Source organism: Pinus tabuliformis, chromosome 1_2 (genome assembly GCF_031772625.1).
Source record: "Pinus tabuliformis cultivar Carrire ecotype Pingquan chromosome 1_2, CPIR1, whole genome shotgun sequence".
Taxonomy (NCBI): Eukaryota; Viridiplantae; Streptophyta; class Pinopsida; order Pinales; family Pinaceae; genus Pinus; species Pinus tabuliformis.
The window spans coordinates 525,653,126-525,679,750 of record NC_142298.1 but is presented as its reverse complement, the minus strand read 5'-3'; positions in this window follow the sequence as shown (position 1 = coordinate 525,679,750).

Sequence of the window (26,625 nt, the reverse complement as noted above, 5' to 3'; positions counted from 1 at the left end):
GAGCTTCGCGAACCATCATGTCCACGGGTGCTGCTATGCGCGGACTAGGCTTTGCATGCTCCATAGCAATTACAGCATCTACTTCATACTTCAACGTTGGAAGTGCTCATGCGGTCATGGTTTTGCACATGGTCCTATAAGCCCATAGAACCATTGGTATGCGCAAGTCCCAGTCAGTGCATCTCACATGGTGGACCATGTTCAGTACTTCGAACACCTTTTCAAAGGCTTCCACGTGGATAATATTTGGTGTGCTTGGTCTTATCATACTTCATCATTCGTGCCATCATCTTGCCCACTCCTGCTTGTTGGTCCTATTTCCTATCACGAGGACGATGTGCATTCATGCAGGTTGTGTACCATACGCCTGTACCCATTTGGAGAGGTGGGTGTGTAGGCTATTTCGTCCATCATACCCAAATTTCATCTACATCTGAGGCTTTCCAAACCACATGAGCATCATCCTTTTGTATTCACACCAGTGCTCAAAACTTCTTTGATGTGTACCCCACCATTTTTCGGGCGTAGCATGCAGTGCCCATTTCAGAGCATCGAAACGTTGTTGTTCGAGTACTTTACTTTCAAATTTGTTTAGGAAATCATCCACTGTTGTCAACCCATCATACATAGGTAGATCTCTTGTTTCTATTGCTACACAACGTAGTGACCTTATCATCATGTTGCAGTTGAGTGTGGTTACCTCATGTAACCGGTTCTACCATAGTTCTATCTCTTTGTCCAAATCTGAAGTGCAGGAGCTTTCATGCTCCCATGAAATCCTGTCATCCACTGTTGGATTCACCTAGTCCTACTCCCATGTGGTTATCTTGTAGATACAATCTAGATCATCGTCGCTATCATAGTCACGCACCGGCTCTGTGTAGCGCGATCCTTCTGCAGGGTCTAAAGGTACTACTATGCATAGTGACTTTTTCTCAAAAGTCATCTTGCGCTTCTTTAGATTTATCACTCTATTCATGTTAGTGGCCCAATATATTCCTAGTAGCGTAGGATAGGGATTGTTGTCATCAATAATCTCTATCACTTCGAAATCTGCAAGCGTGCTCGCACCTTCGATATCTACTATTATTCCTTGAAATCTTCCCATAGGTAGGATCTTTTGCTGGTTTGCCATTCACAATTGAATAGGATACCATTGCAATGCGGGCTTGCCCATGCGCTCCCATGTATGCTTTGGTAGGACATTGGCGTCTGATCCTAGATCCAAAATCACTTGATCCATTTCATATTCCCCGATCTGCGCGGTCAATCTCATCTCTTCCTGTTCGCATTGTGTGCTTCCTGAGCTTCCATACTACGCGTGGTTCTCTTGGTGCGGTCCCAGCACATCTAGTGATGAGTTCTTGTAGCCCCTTCATAGCCTTACTATCATGCAGTGGCTTCATGCATGTATCTAGAATGGTAGTGAGCATTGATGGGTCCATTTCTGGTTTCAGTTCGTCTTTACTACTTGAAGTGGAGGCCTTCGCAAAGCTCTTCTTAGCTTCCATGAATGTCTCCTTCGCGCGCTCCAAATCAAATTCTGGTTCCTTTGTTGGAGCCTTACAAACCTAGGCACTCTCTTCGGGCTACTTACCTTTGTCATCTATTGTCATAATACCACTTCGAAGCACGATATTTAGATTTGGTTCTTCCTCGTGTGGCTCAGACTTCATCATTTGCAGGTTCTGAGTCGGGGGAGGTTGGTGTGATCCTTTATCACGCAACCTCGCTATCAGTGTGGGACATTCTTCTGTCTCATGATCAAACTGGGTACAATATAAGCATGATGGCCTTGTCGTATTCATACAATCGTGGGCATAATGCCCTGGCCCTCCGCAATTGTAACAAATCAGTTGTCTGCAACCCCTTCCTAGCCCCATTCCACCTCGACCTCATCTGTGCCCCTAAAATCTAGTGTGCACCATCACTACATTTTGATCGAGGGCTTGCGTTTCAGTTTGAACTCTATAGGTAGGAGTTTGATCCATCATCAGTTCATAACTTCTATAGGTGCGCTCATCATGGCCTACTGACCTGCAAAAATTACAGAACAACTGCTGGGATGTTTGCGTATACTTCTGTAATAGATGGAAGTTATCTGTAGCATGCTTCCCTCCAATCTGAATGCAAGTGTCGCGCTCGATCCTACTTGTGCCTCTGGTCTCAATGGCATTGGCCCTCCTCCTGTCAGGTAGTTCGCAAAGACTGGACAATGGTCCTTGTCATGTCCCTGACCTTTGCACTTTATGCACCATACCTCCTCGCGCACTTCTGGGCAAGTTGTCTGTCTTATTTCAAACTCTACATCTCAAGACACAAGTTTTTTAACTGTGCGTGGATATGTTGGACTCCAAGGTTAGGATCTTGTATCGGGGTCTTGTGCAGTCTCATTGTGATCTCCAAGGCCTCGACCTGAGTTGACAGCTTCTGTTGTAACAACGCATTCCTTATATGTGGCGTTAGTGACGCTAGAAACCATGCACAGTGTTGCCCATTCGTCAAGGTCATGTTGGCTTCATGAATCATACACTTCATTCTCTGATCTATCTCTTAGGAGGTCTCGCCTGGAAGCATCGTGATTTCCTTAAATCCAATAATTGACTGTGTCTGTGATTTTGGCCTACTAAATTCTCTCTTTAGCGTAGCTTGGATATTCGCGATCCCTACATTTGGATTTTCATTGGAATGCTTAATGTACCACGTTAGTGCGCGATCCTGCAAAGCGCTGACCAGCATTGCTTTCTTTATGTTGTCATCCATGACTCCCTGTGCTTCCCATACAACCTTTACTATGAACCAAAATTGGCCTGGATCTTCATTCCCTACTCCTTTGAACACCGGCAATTTTATTGGACTTGCCATATTGAATTGTGGTGGTGGTGGAGGTGGTGTGGGTGAAGATGGGGATGAAGATGGTGAAACTAGTGGTGGTGTAGGTGGGGGTGGTCTGCGTGGAATTCGCTGTCTTATCAGACTGATCACACTTCTTGCTGAAACTTTCATGAGCTCTTCCTTGCTCTCCCGTGGAGGTGAAATCAAGGGACTAGTCTCTAATTCTATGCTACCTTCGTTTTGTAGATATTCCCACTTTGCATAGCCCCAAACAACAATTTATTCAAATAACCCGCTTTTCACACAGTAGCATTTTAGTCCAAGTGTTCAAGGATTTAACGTACTTGCCTCGCGGTTTTTTGAGGAAGCGTCGTTTCGCTTCGCTATAGTTGACTTAAGTATCTGCCGCGAACTCGGTGATAAACCCTCCTATAATTCGATTGAGCCAATGGTCCACAGCACATGCGATCTTATCTTCTGATGCTTCCAGTTTTCACATCAACTATGGAGTCCACATAATAGGTTTGTCAAGCCTATACCTTCCCTGACTATCTATGAGCTTTGCGATCCACTTGTACAACTCAGAGGGGAAGGATGCAAAGAAAATTTCATGGATTTTCGTATATAGGTAGTGCTCTCACCACTCTTCCTTCGATACTCACGGATTCCTATTTTCTTGTGCCGCGAACTTGTGAATCTTTCTGTCCAACTACTCTTCAATTTCTTTCTTTGTTGGATTCCAGTGACACGACATCAAACATCTCTTATGTAGATCTCAGTCCTAGCAACGAAACCATTTGTTGGCTTATTGGGACCTTACCCAGGTTCATATTTGATTTAGCCAAACAAATCCCAGTATTACTGGCCCTTTGGGCAACAGTCCGCGGATTGTGGACTGAGGTCTCACCTGAAGTAGTATGGAAGGGTGCTTGAACTAGGTTTCTGCACCCTTGAGATGTCTGATGACTTCAAGTGGTTCATGGTTTGACCCTACGCGCATGTTGCTACATGCACTTTCTCATACCTCACAGCCTGATATGCTGCCTTCGTGCAGCCATACTTGGGGGCCAAATGCTGTTATTACCCAAGACCTTACTGATATTCCACTTTTAATAGATTATCTTAGCCTACTTGCGTGCTTTCAGTTATACTTAACAATATACAGGGTTACGCAATAAATAAACAGTATATTCTCAAATTATATCAACCATGCATTAACTCAAGAACAGATACACAAAATTATGATAAAACTTCTCTTTATTAATTCTTTCCTTAGTTACAAACTCGACTCCGCCCGCGCACTCAGCTGCAGACTACTAGGCCTCTGCACACTCAGCTGCGGAGCCTTCTCCTACTCTACAACCCAAAGACACACTTTACTTAGTTGCTTAGATTCTTGCTCTTCTCTCTACTACTTATTATCTTTTACACCTAGAGCCACACTCTATTTATACAATCCCATGGTCCGAAGACCATGGTTAGGCCAACATTACATTACAAAACTAGGGCGGACAACCCTATGACTCTAACATACTCTTTTGTCCACAATTCGTGGAACGTGACAACAAAATTTGATCAAAACTTGGGCTTTGAGCCCTAAAGCATGCCTTGGGGGGGATTCCATGGCCAACAGGTTGTAACGTTCCACTATTGGAACTAGTGGTTGGACATGGATGTATTGTATGAATGGAACTTACACTTCTTTATATAATAAGAGCCAGCACGTTTCATGCATATGTTGTATTGTATTCTATGCTATCTGGTTTACTCTAGATGATGTATGTATTGGTTTGCTTATGCATGCATGCATGGACGATTCTATATAATTATGTATGAATCTTTCTGAAATGTGTTGTTGGTTTAACCATCACTTTGGATTGCTTGCTAATTTTCCTTCCATGTTGTGATGTATCTTTTCTTGTGTGTTCCCTTCCAAGCGAAGTACTATTACATGTTGCCAAGGGGCACACTCACCTCAACCCCCATGTGTTAGAACCTCTCGTGCACCTTCCTTAACTCACTGTAGTTGTCACATGCTTGCTACCAACAGAGTTATCTTACTTGCCTCTATGCAAAATCGTGGTCAAGGAATTACCATACAACCCACTGCTGGGACTCCTACACCAAACAATCTGAGGTCTAATTGGGACTTCTTATTGGGTGATCCCAAAACATGTTGGAGGGTCCAACACTATCAAAAAATACTTATCCTTTCATCAATCCTTAGCTTCTACCTTTATCTTTATTCGGTACGCACTATGGACCATTTTCCACACCATATGCCTCCTCCTCAACCATGTGCACATACACATAGTGTGCATCACACACATACAAGTAGACATGTCATACAACAACATGCAATACATGCACCTACACCAATACCATATGTACCACATGTACACAGTACCAATTTTACACTGCAACCACCTGCACAATGTGTGCACAACATCACATGTACGTGGTGCCACCTGCACAACGTGTACACAACACCACATGTACATTGCACCACCTGTACAACATGTACACAATATCACATGTATAGTGTACCACATGCATGACATGTACATGACACCACATGTACACAACATCACATGCATGACATGTACACAACACTACCTACACATTATGCACAAAACACCATACGTACATAGCACCACATGTAAAACATGCACACAATGCCACATGTACATAACACTGCATATCTAACATGTACACAACACCTTCTATACCTAGCACTTCATATGCAATATCCGCACAACACTACATGCACATAACATCACATATGGAACATGTGCACAACAACAATACCACATATCCAAAACCACGCTATCTTTACCAAGAAACCTTGCTTCCATTACCTTATCCATGTTTGTCGCAGCATGTCGCCAACCATATTCTATTCATTTCACTAATGTATCCCTCGGTATAACCTATCCATAACATATGCATATGCATAATACATGCATACAATATAAATTAATTTTAACATGATATTGACCTCATATATTTATCATGACTACTCTTCACAGTTGATTCCTCATAGCCAGGAACCTCTTCTTGTCATTCGCCCGTGTAAGCAATCATTCCTCCACAAGGACAATTTATGATGACCCTATCAAATAGTGACATAGATACATGGATACATACATACATCTATATAAACATTAGCATAAAAAAATCTTTGTCCTGTCAAACAATGATATACATACATACATACATACATACATGTATTCATATAAACATCGACGTAATCATGATCACAACAAAATTGCTAGATATTATAAAGTCTAGGTTAAGAGAACTTCATTATTCTTGCATGACATGCACAACATTGAGAACAATTGTTCCCAACATAACCAAGGCATCTGACACCTCAGATCCATTTACTTTACCTTTTCTAGTTACCTTTCACATGTATGTACTGCCACCATCCGTTTACCACTATGGACCTACTGGTCCAACCGACTGTCATAGTCTTACCCTCTACTGTGCTTATTCATGCACAAAACTTCATTTGAGTCTTACATCATCTATCAAGTACCACATAGCTCTCATCAAGATCCATTAACTTTTTAAATTACAAAGACTCAACATAAAAAGAAATACCAAGAAGAAACCAAGAAGAAAACCATGAAAACCAATAACAACATGACACCGCAATAAAGTGGCATAGCTGATCTAGATGGCTCTAGAGGCACACACAATACAAAGAGGGCTAATGGAAGCTCGAAAATCAAAGTAATCAAAATGTTTACAAACTAGGACCAGAGCGTAGATCTCATCTTCCTGCTCATGAGTGGTTCGTCAAACTGAGTCCGTATATGAAAGTTAGAGGCAATAAAAGTTGGGTTGACTTTTGATGACTGGGCAGGTTTCACGAGGAAACAATTTTCACTTTTCTGGCAGACGGAATCTGCCAACCCCGGCCAGATTTCAGGTGAAATCGTGGCCTCATTAAAAAGACTCCTATGGCTTAAAAACAGAATTTTTAAAAACAACCCATTTTTGTTATGTTAATAATATATATATATATATATATATATATATATATATATATATATATATATATATATATATATATATATATATATATATATATATATATATATATATATATATATTGTTGGAGGGCGGGCCATGACCTCTTCCCTATATATATATATATATATATATATATATATATATATATATATATATATATATATATTGTTGGAGGGCGGGCCATGACCTCTTCCCTCCCAACTGCAAACCAAACTAATGTATGTTATTAATGGCAGGGTCGAGGACATGACCCCACCGACCTGCCCAACCAAAACCAAATTTGTTTAAAAAAAATTGATGTGTTTAAGAATGGAGGAGGCTGGGTTTGACCACCCGACGTCCTCCTTATTAAACGGATCGCTAACCACTCTGCCAATGGAGTTTTTGTAAACTTCACCTGAAAACTTATAAATAAACTCATTTCTTCTAGTGCACCCAGAAGAAGGAACCAAGAGTGGGCATAGATTTCGAGGCGAAGGAGGCAGTGCATGCAGTTCGAGGCAGCGTTTTGCCGGAGAGGCAAATTTTCACTTTGTCAGATTTTGACAAATTTTATATGGTTTCAACACTTTTCAATGCCACAGATGCAATGGTGCTATCCATTTCTCCATCAAGATTCTACATTTTTCAGCCATTTTTCAATATGGAGGTGGAACCATGACTGCTGTAGAAACAAGAAGCGAACCATGATACTTGAAATTTTCTTGAGGTAATTTTTTTCCATGTCGGAATATAGTCAAGTTTATAGTTATGTTGCATGGTTTTCCATAGGGATCGTAATGGTGAGGTTAGAGTCGCCTTTTGAATTACAGATCTCTAATGCACCCATGGAACAGAATCTTTGAGGAATCTAGGGGGAATCTAAAAGATTCCTTGAGCCCCATATTCTCATTTTCTCAGAATTCAGAAATTTGATAGTCAATCTTGCACTATTCTATGCCACAAATCTGATGGTGCATTTAGATTTTTCATTCACTCATTTCATTTTCCATCCACTTTTCTAAGTGGAATGCAAGTGTCAGCATTTATGTGCAAGTAGCCATTTCCATGTGATTGATGCCATGAGATCGATGGCATGAACAAATTCAGCAGTTTGACATCTACTTCTTCAGGTGGCCCCTGGTTGTGAGGTATATGCAGTGTGTTCATGTACTTATTTTGCTATGCATTGTACTACATAGATCCCTGGTTGATGTTTGATGAGGGATGTTGTTTATTACTTGTTTTCATGATTCCTGCTTGATGTGACGTGGAATCGTCTATGTGATGTACTTGTTGTCATGATTTTTCATGTTATGTTTTGAGATCCTTTGTTGTATGTTGATGGGATACTCATGTTGTCGTCATGCATGTTTGCATTGATATCCCTTTTACACCATGTTTGCGTGATGCTCATCATGCATGAGTTTATGTCATACTGATAGGAATCTTTTGATTGAGAGTTCTTGTAGTGGAACATCTCTTAGAGCCACTCCTGTGTGAGGGAAATTTTCTTGTATGACAACGACATCACCTCTATGTACATCATCACTATTGACAACACTTAATGTAGCAGCCTACACCATCTTGACACTGGGGCTTGGAGACGTAGTCCCTCCTAGATGAACTCCATTATCAACGTCTTGAGTTTATGTTGTCGATGATTGTCATGTTCCTCTTCTTTACAACATGCAGATGTATTCATTAATGTCCTTTTAAAAATGCAATTTCACACATCACAAAATTAAAAGGTCTTGGAAGGGTCCTTGGTCACACCTAGACCTAGATCAAGTGGTAGTAGAGAGGTCTTTGCGTTAATGTGAATTGCAGCGTGAACAATGGAACGTGCAGTGATAGAGGATGAAACTCTACAGAAAGAGACAGAGGAAAAGGAGCGATTGCAACTTCAGTTTCAAACCACAGAAGAGGCCCTGGAAGAGCTTAAGCACAACAAACATAGTCTTCAAACAGAGAACATTGAATTGAAGATGCGTCTACATGAGGAGAAAGAGGAAAAACATAGTTTGCTACAACAACTGAAAGCAAAGGACAAGGCCTTGGAAATGTTGTGGCATGACCCATGTGAGGTAAAATGTAATTCTTTGAATTCATGTATGTTTCTTGATGATGATTTCGCTGTTTTTGAAAATCATACCACAAGAATTGGCTCCAAACTATTGAAGAAAATGGGGTAGGAAGGAAAAGGCTTGGGCATTAATGGCCAAGGAATTGTCAACCCCATCAAAGTGGAGGAATTACCCCGTCGGATAGGACTAGGGTATGTCAAAAAAGAAGTTGGGGAATGCACCGAGAGAGCTAGCGAACCACCAACAATAGATGATGAGAAGCCCTCATCAATTCTTTCCAAATCGACACAAGAGGTAAAAGATGTTGATTTCCTTTTGGTTTCGTCTTCACATAGTATGATTTCTGTTGGAGATTTGGAGATCCCAATTTCAGGGACAAACATGAGGCTCCTTACTAGGACGAGGCGTGAGGAGGAAAAATAACTTGGTGTTAATAACCAAGGCATAACTCAACCATTCGAGGTTGTGTAGAGACCTCAATTTGCAGGCTTGAGATACACCAGAGGAGAATGCTCGAAGGTGTCAGATTCTTCCGAGACATCATTGAAATCGTCGAGGAAAGAGAATGATGGGAACACATCCCCATCATCCCACAAAAGTTCCCATTGCAGGGAGAGAGCTGAGGCAAGCTCTCATCGCCATACTTACACCAGACACAGCAAGGAAAGGTATAACCACTTTCGACATGCGAATGTTCATTTCAATTATGATCATGTTGTTAATGATGAACGTAAAACATGGAATCGAAAAACATGTACCCTTTGTGGATTACATAACCATACATTTTCTAAGTGTTGGAAAAGAATGGCAGCACACAAAAGGATGAGCACGTGAAAGACCCTCTCAACAGTAGGTAAAGAAACATGTTAAGCAGATCTAGAGGAAGAAAACTTATTGCAGTCATTGCGATAGAAGTGGCCATCAAAACGCCACTTGTTGGAGGCTCCATCTAGAGCAGTGCCTTAAAGACAAAGTGTCGATGCATGAACCAGGTGAAGTAGTTGTTTGAGCATCGAATGCACCACAAGGAGGCGACCCATTCACATTGATAAGTGAAAAACGGTTTCTAGATATGTTAAAGTTTCATGGTTGTGCTTTTGTAAATCATTTGTTGCATTTTAAAATGTAAAAGTGATGATGTGTTTTCCATCACTTATTCAGCAATACTGATATCTGGTCCTATTTTGCATTGCATGATAAACTGTGAAAGTCATGTCATGTTTTCCATCACTTGTAAAAAAAAAATAATGTTTGGCCTTATCTTTGTAAATCATGTGTTGTAGTGATGATGTGTTTTCCATCACTTGTTGAAGCAACAATGATATGTTGGCCTTATTTTCATAGCTGGGGTATTGTTTCCATCTTGATGTAAACTTGACCACCGAGTGTGTGTTAGAAACTCGTGGCAAGTATGGGATGCTTAGGTCATTAGTTGGTCATGAAAGTCAAGCATGTAATTTGTGAAACAATGTACTACTGGTTGCAGAGGTTGTAGGTGTTGGCTAATTGCTTAAGGCTCCAAAGAACAAAGGTGAAGGAGACAGAAGCGAGACCTTTCAGGACACTTGTCATGAAGATAAGGTATAGAGAAGTTGTAGATTATTTTTCATGCTTTTGGAGGACCAAAAGCTCCTCAGTGGGGAGGATTGATCCAGGTGGCTCTAGGGACATACACAGGACAAAGAGGGCTAATGGAAACTCGAAAATCAAAGTAATCATAATGTTTTCAAACCAAGACCAAAGCGTAGATCTCATCGTCCTAATCGTGGTGGTGCAAATAGTTCGTCAAATCGAGTCTATATGTGAAAGTTAGAAGCAGTCAAAGTTGGGTTGACTTTTGATGATTGGGCAAGTTTAACGAGGACACAATTTGTGCTTTTCTAGTAGATAGAATCCGGCTAACTCCAACCAGATTCCAGGCAAAGTCATGGCCTCGTTAAAAAGACTCCTACGGCCTAAAAATAGAATTTTTAAAAATGGCCCATGTTTGTTATGTTAATATATATATATATATATATATATATATATATATATATATATATATATATATATATATATATATATATATATATATATATATATATATATATATATATATATATATATATATATATATATATATATATATATATATATATATTGTTGGAGCATGGGCCATGACCTCTACCCTCCCCAAATGCATACCCAACTAATGTATGTTATTAATGGTAGGGTCAGGGACATGACCCCACCGACCCACCCAACTGAAACCAAATCTGTTTAAAAAAATTTGATGTGTATAAAAATGGAGGAGGCAGGGTTTGATCGCTCGACCTCCTCCCTATTAATCGGATCACTAACCACTCCACCAACGGAGTTTTTTTAAACTCTACCCGAAAACTTATAAATAAACTCATTTTTTCCAGTGCACCTAGAAGGAGGAGCTAGGAGCGGGCACAGATTTCGAGGTGGAGGAGGCAGTGCATGTAGTTTGAGGCAACATTTTGCAGGAGGGGCGAATTTTCACTTTGTCAGATTTTGACAAATTCTATATGGTTTTAGCACTTCTCGATGCCACGAACGTAATGGCACTATCCATTTCTCCATCAAGGTTCTGCATTTTTCGGCCATTTTCCAAGATGAAGGTGGAACCATGACTGCTGTAGAAACAGGGAGCGAACCATGATACTTGAAATTTCCCTAAGGAGGTAATTTCTCTCCATATTAGAATATAGTCAAGTTTATAGTTGTTTTTCATAGTTTTCCACAGGGATTGCAATAGTGAGGTTAGAGTCACCTTTTTAATTGCAGATCTCCAGTCCACCCATGGAGCAAAATCTTTGAGGAATCTAGCGGGAATCTAAAAGATTCCTTGAGCCGCAGATTCTCAATTTCTTTGAATTCAGAAATTTGACAGTCAATTTTGCTCTATTCAACTTCACAAATATGATGGTGCATTCAAATTTTTCATTCACTCATTTCATTTTCCAGCCACTCTTCTAAGTGGAATGCAGGTGTCTGCATTTATGTACAAGCAGCCGTTTCCATGTGATTGATGCCGTGAGATCGATGGCACAAACAAATTCAACAGTTTGACATCTGCTTCTTCAAATGGCCCCTAGTTATGAGGTATATACAGTGTGTTCATGTACTTTTTCTATGCATTGTGTTGCATAGATCCCTGGTTGATGTTTGATGATGGATCTTGTTTATTACTTGTTTTCATGGTTCCTGCTTGATGTGACACAGAATCGTTTATGTGATGTACTTGTTGTCATGATTTTTCATGTTATGTTTTGAGATCCCTTTGTTGTATGTTGATTGGATACTCATGTTGTCATCATTCATGTTTGCATTGAGATCCCTTTTATGCCATGTTGGCGGGATGCTCATCATGCATGAGTTTATGTCATACTGATAGGAGTCTTTTGCTTCAGAGTTCTTGTAGCGGAACATCTCTTAGAGCCACTCCTGTGTGAGGGAATTCTCCTTGTATGACAACGACATCACCTCTATGTACATCATCGCTATTGACAACACTTAATGCAGCAGCCTACACCATTTTGACACTGGGACCCGGAGATGTAGTCCCTCCTGGGCGAACTTCATTATCAACGTCTTGAGTTTATGTTGCTGATGATTTTCATGTTCCTCTTCTTTATAGCATGCAGATGTATTCATTAATATGCTTTTAAAAATGAAATTTAACACATCATGAAAGTAAAAGGTCTTGGAAGGGTCCTTTGTCACACCCGTACCTAGATCAATAGCTCTGCACCAAACACACGCAAAATCGCAAATCAAGTGCAACAATCACAAAATACCAAAAGCACTAGACTAACAACAGACACCATGACTCAATCCCCATGGTTCCCAATGAAAGCTCAACCTGAGCCTTCATCAAGATTTCATGGCAGTGCCTTTGCCATGAAATCACCTGTATCATACTGCCATAAACACATAACTCTTAGTGTATAAATTAAACATAACAATGCACCAGATAACTTATCTTGTTGTGCCAAACACATTGCCTTGTAGCTGAACACGTCCATGCCATCTCTCAAGGGACTCCAATCCCCTTGACAAATCCACCTGTAATTAGAGGCTAGCTAATATAGCTGTCAATTACATGTGCATGAATATAACACATATCCACATAATTTCAAACAAAATCAAGGTTAAGAAGACTTCCTATATGAAAAGCACTCATTCGTTTGGAATTAGGGTTTCCAAACATGGCCAAAGGAATTATTTCCTAATTCCTTTCCTTTACCTTTTTACCTTGCTACAATCAAGGCTTACCGTGTACTATCACATCACCCAACTGTTATATAAACACATCAAATATCACCTTGTGATGCCAATACCAAGCATGTTTCCTACAGCTACTCACACATGTCAACCACATGTTCCAAATGTCAAGACAATCATATCTATCAATTTGAAATCAACTTTTACAAACAATCATGTCATAACCCATAGTCAACTCATAGTCATTAGACATAATGCTACAACTATCAACTACATTCAAGTACATATCAACTGTCTCAACACATATGTATTAGTACAATCATCTCAAAACAATATCATTGAACACATACTCATATTATGAAATTCATCAAACATTCCACCAGCTTGCAACCATATCATGTTAAATAAATCAACTAGACAACATAATCAAATAGTCAAGTACCAAATATGTGACATAAGCAAACTCGTACCTTTATGTATGTCAGGGGAGGTGATCTTATCTGCACAATCAATCCAGGTTAGCACAATACAACTTCACAACATATCAACTCAAACATAAATCATGATATCCATAACAATAACTAACTAACATGTTCACATCATAGGCTCATAAGAATTTGTGATTCATGCATAAAAATCACATATGTATGACCAATCTAGATTAATACGACACCATATCACAAATATGTCAGCTCATGCCTGAATATCGTAACCATAGCCATCTGCATAGGTCAAATCCAGTTAACACAATACATATAACATCAAGATATTAATGAAATAACCCTAATCATCAAGTTAATAGACTGTAACAACAATAAGCTATATATCATGCTCATCCACAACATATAACCTAATCATCAATCTATCTAATAGAAAACAACAATAGAAATGCATACAACCACATGTTACCATCATTTTCGACTATCTGACTCATGTGCATATGACTATGCTAATAAACTATCATTTATCATGTACATAACCATAACATCAAAACACATGTACATAAACCTAATGTATATAAACCTAATACGTATAACAATCCTTAGCCTACATACCTGCATGCCCAACATACAAACCTATATGACGACATGCTCTTGCTTCAAGGTCTAATGTTGCAACTTCAATTTGATGATCTGCATCTCTTGCTTTACCTCATTGAACACATTAGCATAATAACATACCAATAGTACCATGATGACCTAAATTGCATACCATGACTCCACAAGGCATGTTTGACCTACTATTCATGCATAACTATAACCAAGACCATACATACATAACAACTGCATATATACATATAACACATGAGTATGAAACCATATACACATCCTTCTAGATAGATTTCAGCTATCAATGCATGACCATATGAACTTCACAAACCATGACCTCATGCATGACAACAACCATTACTCCATTGTATGCATTGCCACATGCAACCATCAGCATGAATAAGCAATGCATAATCAATTACACATACACATGAATGCATGTAGTTGAGCCACAAGGGCTTCACTGAGGGAGCAATACCATACCACGTGCATTGAAGGTAAAGGATTTTTATATTGGAAGGAATAAAAAATGGAGCTCAAAGTCAATGAAAAAATATAAAGGGGTATAAAAAATGTTAATGAAAAAATGGATACCTACAATATCTAGTCAAAGTAGGGGTTTTTTTAATTGGGAGGGTTTAATGAGTTCGTATTGGTAATAGGTTAAATAATGTGATTTTTAGAGGTATTTTCCAATATGTAGTCAAATTAGGGGTATTTTTTAGTACCTCGTGAATGCACGTGATATGTCATAGGTTCATTAAGTGAAGCCCCCATGAGTCAAGCATAAGTGATCAATCCTTGTAACCAACGTACAAGACTGCTACATGTAATCAAACATACAATAATGCAACCTAAGATACAAGGATGTAATCAAGCGACATACCAGGACATGTAAGCGACATATAACAATATGTAAACAATCACATACTCATGATGATGCATTCCACAAAATCAACATCGAGTTCCTCATGACAACCTTACTACAACTAGATCAACATTATGCAATGCAACAATCACTTGGAATATAAGTGTAAGAGACACACATGAAACTGACATGCATACATGACCAGCACACACCACCCATCTAGTCCAAGGGTGAACCATGCTCTAATACCACTTTGTAGTATTAAATATGAGCCAAAGAGAGCGCAACCTGCTCTGATACCACTCTGTAACACCCTAATAGTACAAAGCTTAGTTCCAATGCCAGCTAATTGGTGTGAGATTATAGACCAACTTAACTAGTAATTACCTTGGATTCAATGGCTTGGATACATTGATATAAATACTAGTTCCATAATATGGATATAAAGTCATCATAACCTGGATAAGAGCAGCTATACATGGTATCTTAATTAGGAAGTTCTTCACACATCTACCTAAGGAACCAGCTAGCTGTGGTAAACATGTGATGAGAGGCTACTATGATTGGATTCAACCTCCTATGTGACCTTAAGGAAGTGGAATCAACGGAATAAATCAACCAACCTATCCACATCAGCAACAAAAACCTCACAAGACATGTCATCCACTCAGACATCCTATCCCTAGGTCCCATTGATGTTATGGACATCTTAAGCCTCAGTCGCTCTCATGCTATAGGCATGACATCGTCTAGAAACCCAAAGTCACTCTCATAAGCTTGCCTGCTAGCATTTAGAAACCCAATTTGTCAGTACTATGGTAGTGTCCCTGGGATTTGAGCCACTTTTTCAAGCCTAGAGCCCAGGTCACTGCCCAGAATGGAATGATAACTTAATATCAGTAAAAGAATAGGGAAACAATGATGCAAAAGAAATAAGTTAAAAAAGACCTTAATCAAATCCCTACTAGCCATGACAAGAATTTCTTGAAACATATCATAAGCATGTAATCTACAGGTGTAACCAGCAAAATTAAACATAGGGATCTTGTACTTATCTGAGGATCACTAAGAACCATTGTTCCCTCATGTCATTTGTTGCATTACCATCTATTAGACCATAGATACATTATCCATTCATTTAAAAGTAAAAACATGTTGGGATCCATACATAGTTGTTATCATAAAACAAACATATAACCAGCATAATAACAATAGAAATATTCATGAAAGTACAACCATATAAACCACATATAATCCATCAAAATGCTCATAGAAATACAGGGAGAAATATATTTTCATTAATGATGTAAAAACCAAACCTGGGATGGGATTTCCACGTTCCACTTGACCATAGAATGGTTGAGCCAAATCTCTCTTCATCCATTCACCCCCATGCCATTTTCCAAACATGAATGTGGGACTCCAACCAAAGAACCAACCACAGCATACTGAGGCTAAACCACCTCACTCTAATCAATAGAAACCAAGATTTACCGTAATCCATCCTGGATCACTAGGCCAACACAATGAACACATCATAACATGCTTTACCGTGATCTCCACCCAATCACTAGGCCAAACAAACATGGATGCCACTGGCATCCATGTGGGATTAGATCCAAAAAAAAATTTAACAATGAGAAAATACCAAATTGAGGGATTCATATCAAATTTTGTAATTTTATGTAGATAATTTGAATGAAACAACTACATATATGAGTTCTTCTCAGAATTTTACCCAAAACAAATCGCATGAAACAAATTTGGAGGAGGAAGATATGGATGATTGAAAATCATCTTCTTTTCTGATTTTTCATGATGACTGCGTGAATTTAGTTTTGTCGTATCTTTTCATAGGGACCTCTTTTTTAGGTCAAACAAAAGCCATTAGATTATATATATATATATATATATATATATATATATATATATATATATATATATATATATCTGTGTGTGTGTGTGTGTGTGCGTGTTTTTGAAAATCATTTAGTAACCAATTGTCTTCAAATATTTGTGCTATATTTTTATTTTTTTATTTCATGTAGATTTTTTAGTTTTCTTATTCTTAGATATTTTAACAAAGCTTTAGATCTATCATAATTTAATTATTAATGATCATATCTGTACTAGATATGGTCAAGTTCATCTTTGATTTAGGTGAATTTGTTTCATATTTGCTATTTTTGTTTTTTTGTCAAAGTTTCTCTTTCTTGTTTTAATTACTTCTTATAGTGATTAGTACTTTTGTTTATTTGATGAGATTGAAAAACTTGATATGAGGCATATGAATATGTATTTTTGATCTATTTTCCCATTCAGATTATCAATAAGCATTACTTTCAAGCCTCTCAAGTCTTGTTCTTCATTTAGGGTTTGTTTTGTTCCTTTATAGATCATTGTGGATGTGTGGTTTTCACTGTTTACATTGAGCTACAGATCTAAAGCTTTCTTTGCACTTAAATTTTGTTTCTCTATCTGAGACAAGATATTTCTTTCATGATTCTCTTTCACAAAGCCATGTTTTGATTGTTTGAGTGTTTGGTGCACTTGCTTTGGTTATTGTTTTAGATCTTCAATTTTTGTGGTTTTATTTTTGTTGTTTTTTGGATCAAATATCTTTTGTGAATTTAGTAAATTTAAAAAAGAATATTGAGAGCAAGTGTGAGGTTGTTTGTCATTTTGAAAAGGAAAAATAATCTCTTCTATTCTTTAGTTAAATTTCATTGAAAGAGAAAGTGAAAAGTTTCATTTCATGTAACTTGCATTAAGATTGGGTCTTGATTCATTACACATTATCTCAACTACATGCCATTTCCCTTAAGTAAACAATGACCACTAAAATCAACACTTGATAAAATTTATTTGATTTTTTTTCTTTTTCTCTAGTAGCACACCAACACTATCTTAGGGTTTAGGGCCTTTGATAGGTGGTAATATTAACTCTTCAAGGCTACCAAAACAAACAATAGAACCTTGAGTTTGGGATGAAAAATCCACTTTTCACTAGCATGTTTCCTAGGGAGCCCTTCTAATAAAATGGTTAATCATGAAGTAATATTGAGGCCAACAGAGTGATATATCCTACTTCATTTCTCTTGGCGGCATTGGTTTGGACGTATTACGTGGAGATATCATTGAAAGGCATACTACTCTCTTTGAGCAATCTCTCTAATGGTTTTGGGACTAGATACCCTATCCTTGGTTGTAGAACCAACTAATGATTGTTCCCCCAGGTCAGGTTGTTTTACATGGTATCCATAGTGGCCATAATATTAGGTACCTTACAAGGGTGACGATGAGGGGGACATCCTTACTATAGTTAGGGAAGAGTTGGTAAGAACTCACTTAGTTCTATAGGGGGTTACCCCTTGACTCATAAGGGTACTTGGTTCCCAACCAGATCTTCAAAGATTAATTAGGCATTGATCAACAAATATTTGGCTACAAGAAGACATGTTTGATCTCTTATTTGATGTACTTGACCCCATAGAATCAATAGTTGTGTTGTTTAATCCGAGTCTAGTTGCCCATAGGGGTATTTTTGTAACAACCTTGGTGAAAATTCCATGTAATAAAAGTTACTAAAGGAAAAAATAATAACCACAGTTGATGGGACACTTATTCCAAGTTGAATGTTGGGAAAAACATATTAGTGTGGGTGTTCATCAATTTAGCATCGCTAAAGGAAATTGGAAAAGACAATGGCTAAGGCTTTGGAAAGGAAAAATGGAATTTCTGGCACATTTATTTATGAAAATAATGGAAATTAGGAGAAAAGGAAGGTGAAAGGTCACAAGTTGCATGTGAGGAGGAAAATGAAAGAAAATAATGAAAAATGAAGAAAATAGAGGCCTAATTGATAAAAAGGCTTATGAGGATTAGTTTGTAATCTTTTGTCAGTTCAGCTTTGGAGCTCTCTCATTACTCTCTCTCTCTCACTCACTCTTGGACAGTTAGAGTTTTATTGGATCATTTTGGCATTGGATCAAGAAATTCAAAGAAGGCAAGAGGAAGCAGGGATCAAGCAAGGAAGAGAAGGATCAAGCAACTACAGTAATATTCTTTGCGGGTATCGATTCGCATGTGTATTTTCTTTGCTATCTTTGGCATGCATGGTATTGCATGTGGTTCTTTTGCTGTTAAGGTATGGGTTTTTCTAGATGTGATAGTGTTTTCAGCCTAGCCTTTCCATCTTCGGATAACCATGGTGTGATGGGGTTCTCATGTTTTGGTTGAGCTAGGTTTTCGAATGGATTTGATGCTAAGTGAGGTGGATATCTAAATTATAAGGCACATGGCCTAGAGGTCATTGAACTAGAATGTGGATCATGGTAAAGCTACTGGCCTGGTAACCCCTATTACAGATTGTGGGTTGCGGTAAATCTAGGATTGTGTTGCCTCAGTGGGCCTAGGAATCCTTGTCGGTGAATAGCAGGATAAAGGGTAAAGCCAAGAGGTGGGTTTCTCTCCGTTGGGCCTAGTAATTGCGGATTGGGATATATGGTAAAGCCTGGAAAGTGGGTCTTAGTTTACAGCCTAGTGATCCCATGTGGATTGCAGTAAAGCCTGCGAGATAGGAAAATTCCTCTGGGTGTAGGTGGAGAAATCTGGTGGCATCCATGCTTGTTTTTCCTACTGATCTGGTGGAGATCATGGTAAATCCTGTTATTACATGTTAATTGTGTTGGCTTAGTGATCCAAGATGGATTACAATAAAGCTTGGTTTCTATTCATGAGGGTGAGGTAGTTTAGCCTTGGGATACCCTAGTTGGTTCTTTTGGTTTGAGTCCCACATTCATGCTTGGAATATGGCATGGGGGTTAATGGATGAAGAGAGATTTGGATCAGTCATTCTATGGTCGGGTGGAACGTGGTAGTCCCATCCTGGGTTTAGATTTTGTGTCATTAATATGAGTTTATTTTTCCTTGTATTTAAATAAGTATTATATTGGTTTATATGTGGATCATATGGTTGTGATTTACTTGGTATTTTTGTTGCTATTATGTTGTTTATGTATGCATTTTATGACATTGGCTATATATGGATCGCATTATGTTTTTACTTGTAAATGAATGAACAATGTATCTATGACCTAATAGATGATAATGTAACGAATGATATAAGGGAGCAATGCTTCATAGCGATTATCAGATAAGTATGAGACCCCTATGCTTAAATATGTTGTTTACACCTGTAGATTACATATTTGTGATATGTTTGACAAAATGCATGTCATGGCTAGTAGGGGTTAGTTTAAGTTATTATTCAAGTATTTACATTTGCATCATTGTTTCCCGATTATCTTATTATTCTGAAGGTTTCATTTATTTCTGGGTAGTGACCTCGACTCTGGGCCTGAAAAAGTGGCTCAAATCCTGGGGACGTTGGCACAACACTGGGAAAAATAGTCCCTAGATGCTAGCATGCATTGGCATGAGAGCATCCAAAGCCTCCTAGACACTCTCAGGTGTATATTGTGGGAGCTTCTAGTGGTCAAGTGGTCTAAAAACTTAGTGGGACTCAGGGGCTAACTACATGAGTGGCCAGGGTGGTTCCTAGGAGTCGTGTAGCTAATGTGGAAGGTTTGTATGTTGTTTCTCCATCGATTCCACTTCCTTAAGGTCACATAGGAAGTTGAATCTAATCATAGTAGCCTCTCATCACATGTTTACCCTGGTTGGCTGGTTACTTGGGTAGATGTGGGACGAGGGTGTTACAGAGTGGTGTCAGAGCATGGTTCACCCCTTAGACTGGATGAGCGGTGTGTTGGTCATGCATTTATGTCATTTTCGTGTGCGTTAATCATTCTTGTGGCCTATGTTCTTGTTGCATATGCATGGTGTCAGTCAAGGTTGTCGTGATGTCACCATATGAAAGAGGATGTTGTTGTTGTGAAGTATGTCATCATGAGTGTATGATTGGCTACATGTTGTTTATGTTTGTGTATTGTCAATGTACATCGGTATGGTTGTGTTGTCATGCATGAGGTTAGTGTATGTGTAGTTTTTATGGTCATGCATTGAGGACAAAAATAATGGGGCATATGGTAATAGGTCTCATGGTGGTTATAGGTAAGATAGAGATGACATGATTAGAGATGGAAGATTGTTGGATACTCCAGATAGGAGAGGTGATGGATACGGGTACTATTCTAGTTCTGGCTTGGATAAACATCATGATCATCATCGTTATCATCATTATAGGAGGAGTGATAGGGGATACTTTCCATATGAGTTTAAGAAAGCAAGGCTACCTACTTTTGATGGAGATGTGAAGAATTTAGAAGATGCAGAGGCTTGGATACTTGGGATGAATAAATTCTTCAAGTTGCATGAGTACACAAATAATATGGAGGCCAAAAATAGCTATCTTCAGCTTGAGAGGTAAAGCAGACATTTGATGGGAAGATGTGAAGTGGGTTAGAGACATTTAGACAAATGAATTGACTTGGAATGAGTTGCATAGGCTTTTCAGGAAGAAGTACTTGTCATAAAGGTACTACGATAGTAAGGCCAAAGCATTTTATGAGCTAAAGATGGGATTAATGACAGATGAAGAGTGCACGACTAAGTTCCTAGAGCTATTGAGGTATGTATGGTATCCTAAAGATGAGAATGCTAAAGTTCAATGATTTATCAGTGGATTATCATTAGCACTTAGAGATCGGATTGAGAATGATGAGTGTCAACCACTTGTGGAATTTATTGGGAAATTGAAGCCTTTCTATGAACAGTCAAAGCGTGAGAATGAATCTCAATAAGGATGGAAAGGAAAAGACAAAGTTAAAGGTAAATGTTAGCCAAAAAGAGAAAGTCCTTAGAATGGAGACGAGAAAGAAAATGTGGCACTACAAAGGAGGTTCAATGTAGTTAGACTGGGACATGGGTCACAACAACAACATAGAGGTGAGGGTACTGGTCGGTTGGAGTGTTGGAAATGCGGTAAGGAGAACTTTAAGAGAGATTGTACATAGAATCAGTGTGGTAGGTGTCAGATATATAATGCATAGGAGGCACAAACTATTAGGGATGTTGGTTAGATTGTTCCACATATTTATGAAGCATTGGATAATAAACAGGCATACCATAAATCATTTATCATTGAGATGAATGGTAAGCTTTGTGATCAAGTTATTTATATTTTGATTGACCCTGGATCTAATTATAGTTATGGTATTCATGACTTGGTGGATAAGTGTGGTTCGAATAAGAAACTGCATGCAGAATCTTGGTTAGTGCATTTAGCTACAGGTACAAAGAAGCGAGTTCATCATTAGGTAAGAGCTTGTGCATTTGATTTGAATTGCATGCCTACCATAACACATTCAAACCGTTGGAATCATACAATAAGTTGTTGGGAATGGATTGGTTGTATCTTCATGGAACCAAGGTGGATTTTTATGACAAAGAAATTGAGTGTGTGCATGACAATGGGGAACCAAGAGTCTTGCAGGGAAATAAGAAAGCCATATAAGTTAGGATGGTGACAACTATTCAGACAAAGTGTAGTCGTAGGAAAGGGTGTGTGTTATTTTCTGTACACATTTCTAGTGACAAAGGTAAGGAAGTTGAGGATGCAAATGTTTTGAGTAGGTACCCAGTTCTACAACAGTTTCAGGATGTATTCGCTGAGGAGATTTCATAGTTTCCACCTCACAGGGAAGTAGACTTTTCTATTGACTTAGTGTGAGGGGAAGCTCCAACACCAAAAGTACCTTAGAAGAATAACACACCTGAGCTGGTAGATTTGAAGTTGCAGTTGAAGGAGATGTTGGACAAGGGATACATTAGTCCAAGTGTATCACCATGGGGCACTTTGGTATTTTTTGTGATGAAGAAAGATGGTACTCTTAGATTGTGCATTGATTACATGCAGTTGAACAAAGTGACCATCAGGAACAAGTACCCATTACTGAGGATTGATGATTTGTTTGACAAATTGAAGGGAGAAGCAATGTTCTCTAAGATTGACTTGAGATTCGAATACCATCAGGTACACATCAAAGAAGAGGACATCTACAAGACCACATTAAGAACCAGGTATGTACATTATGATTTTTTCGTAGTGCCATTTTGTTTGACTAATGCTCTAGCTACATTTATGTGCTTGATGAATAATGTGTTATACCCTTATTTGGATAAGTTCGTTATTGTGTTCATTGATGGCATATTGGTATATTCTAAAAATGAGGAAGAGCATGTTGAGAATTTAGCAGTAGTTTTGAGATTGTTGAAAGAGGGTCAGTGGTATGCTAAGATCAACACGTGTAGTTTCTTTTGAGACTGAGGTACATTACTTGGGACATGTTGTCTCCAAGGAGGGAATTGTAGTAAATCCAAAAAATATAAGGGTTATCATGGAGTGGGTAGCTCCTAAAAAGGTGGATGAGGTGAGATCTTTCATGGGGTTGGCAGGCTATTACAAGAGGTTCATCAAGAACTTCTCACAGATTTCTTATCATATTACATCATTGCAGAGGAAAGGTAACAAGTTTGACTAGACCAAGGAGTAGAGGCCAATTTTGAGCAGCTTAAGTAGTTGTTGACACATGCTCCAGTGTTAAAGATTGTAGATTCAGACAATGAGTTTGTGGTATGTACATATGCTTGCAAGAGAGGACTTGGTCAATTCCTTATGCAGGAAGGACAGGTGGTATGCTATGAGTCATGAAAACTGAACGAGCATGAGAAGAACTACCTGACACATGATCTTGAGTTAGAAATGTTCATACATGTATTAAAGAGGTGGAGGCATTATCTTCTTGGTAGTAGGTTTGTGCTGATGAGTGACCACATTGGGTTGAGGTATTTGTTTGACCAACCGAATCTGAATGCCCTACTGGCTAGATGGTTGGCCATGATCAGTGAGTTTGACTTCGAGATCAGCTACATCAAAGGAAAGGAGAACAGGGACACAAATGCTATTAATAGGTAGGTACAGGTAAATCACTTAGTAGCTATGAGATCCTTTGGGACAAACTTACATGATAAGATCTTCAAAGTAGGTCAGCAAGATGTCAAGCATATGGAGATTATGCATAGGTTGCAATAGACACAGGTACATGTATAGTTACAAGTGCAAGTGCACAGGATGTGGACTATTGTCTTACAATAGATGGATTGGTTAGATTAAGAGACATGATATATGTTCCAGGCAGTAGTGATCTAAACAAGGTGATCTTGAGGGAGTTTCATGTGAAACCATATTTAGGTCACCCAGGATACCAAAAGACGTTGACCGTAGTGAAGAAATTTTATTATTGGCTGAATTTGAAGAAGGATGTAGTAGAGTTTGTGGCTAGGTGTTTTGATTGTCAGCATGTGAAGGCAGAGTGTAAGCATCCAGGTGGACTACTACAGTCGATTGTGATTCCAGAGTGGAAATGGGAGGTCATTTCCATGGACTTTATCACAGGATTTCCGAGGACAATGAGACAACATGATTCCATCATGGTTGTTTTGGACAGGTTGACAAAGGTAGCACACATCATTCTAGTGAAGTCTACATTCTTAGCTAGCAATGTAGCACAGGTAATCATCAGAGATGTGGTTAGATTGTAGGGTGATCCAAATAATATTGTGTCAGACATGGATGTAAAGTTCACTTCCAAGTTTTGGAAGTAGTTGTTTGCAAGTTTGGGCATAGAGTTGACCTTCAGTACAAATTATCATCCACAGATAGATGGACAGACTGAGAGGGTCAACATGAGATTGGAGGACATGTTGAGGATGTAGGTGATGCATCATCAACGAAAGTGGGAAGAGTATCTTCCACTGGTAGATTTCGCTTACAACAATGGGTATCAAGAATATTTGAGGATGAGTCCTTTTGAAGCATTGTATGGGTGGAGTTGCAATACTCCCATCAATTGGAGTGATCCAGTTAAAAGGGTGTTGATTGGATCGGACATGTTGGCAAACATGGATATGGAAATGAAGGTTATAAAGAAGAATCTAAAGGAAGCACATGATAGGTATAATAGCTATGCAGATTGAAATAGGTTATTCAAGGAGTTCCAGGTTGAGGAACAGGTGTACTTGTGCATCAAATCAAAGAAGAGATCCTTGTGGATTGGATCATGTGCCAAGCTAGCACCACGGTTTTGTGGACACTTCAATATTATTGAGAGGATTGGGCTAGTAGCGTATCGACTTTCACTAGCTTCTACAATGAAATTCCATGGTGTTTTCCACATGTCATTGCTTAAGAACCATGTTAAAGATGTTGATCATGTGATTGACTGGTTTGTATTGCAGGTGGAATCAGATGGAGAATTCTAGCTGGAGCCTTAGTGTATATTGTAGAAAAATATGCTTATGCTCTGGAACCGAGAAATCAAGTAGGTTAAGGTGCAGTAGAAGCACTTTGGGCCCGATGAAGCTACATGGGAGATGGCGGATCAGATTCGGGCTATGCATCTTTCCTTGTTTACCAGTTGAGGCAAAGTAATTTTTGTATGGTATTTTGGTATATGTTTTGTTACATGTTTGGTATAAGCGGTATGGGTGTCATGTCATTATGATGTTATGTTTTTTATGTTGTCATGTTGATTTGCTTCTCATCAGGGTGATCATTGTAAATACTGCATCGAGCTATGTTATAAAGCTCCATGGGTAGTATGTTTTTTTTTCAGCAGTTTTGCTGAGGTATAGGTGTGGTTGAACACTGAAGATGATGTCCACCAAGGGGGAGGGTTTTGTAACAACCCTCATGAAAATTCCACATAATAAAAGTTAATAAAGGAAAAAATAATAACCACGGTTGATGGGACACTTATTACAACCTAAATGTTGGGAAAAACATCCTAGTGTGGGTGTTCATTGGTTTAGTATGGCTAAAGGAAATTGACAAAGGAAATGGCTAAGGCTTTGAAAAGGAAAAATTACATTTTTGGAAAATTTATTTATGAAAATAATGGAAATTAGGAGAAAAGGAAGGTGAAAGGTCACAGGTTGCATGTGAGGAGGAAAATGAAGGAAAATAATGGAAAATGAAGAAAATAGAGGCCTAACTGATAAAAAGGCTTCTGAGGATTAGTTTGTAACCTTTTGTCAATTCAGTTTTGGATCTCTCTCATCATTCTCTCTCTCTCTCACTCTTGGACACTTAGATTTTTCTTGGAGTATTTTGTCATTGGATCAAGAAAGGTAAAGAATGCAAGAGGAAGCAAAGACCAAGCAAGGAAGAGTAGGATCAAGTAGCTACAACAATATTCTTTGCAGGTATCGATTTTCATGTGTATTTTTCTTGCTAGATTTGGAATGCATGGTATTGCATGTGGTTATTTTGTTGTTATGGCATGGGGTTTGCTAGGTGTGACAGTGTTTTTAGCCTAGCCTTTCCATTTTCAGATCGCCATGGTGTGATGGGGTTCTCATGTTTTGGTTGAGCTGGATTATTGAATGGATTAGAAGCTGAGTGAGGTGGATTTATGAATTATAAAGTACATGGCCTAGAGTTCCCCGAACCAAAATGTGAATCATGTTAAATCCATTGGCATAGTAACCCTTGAGACAGACTATGGGTTGCGGT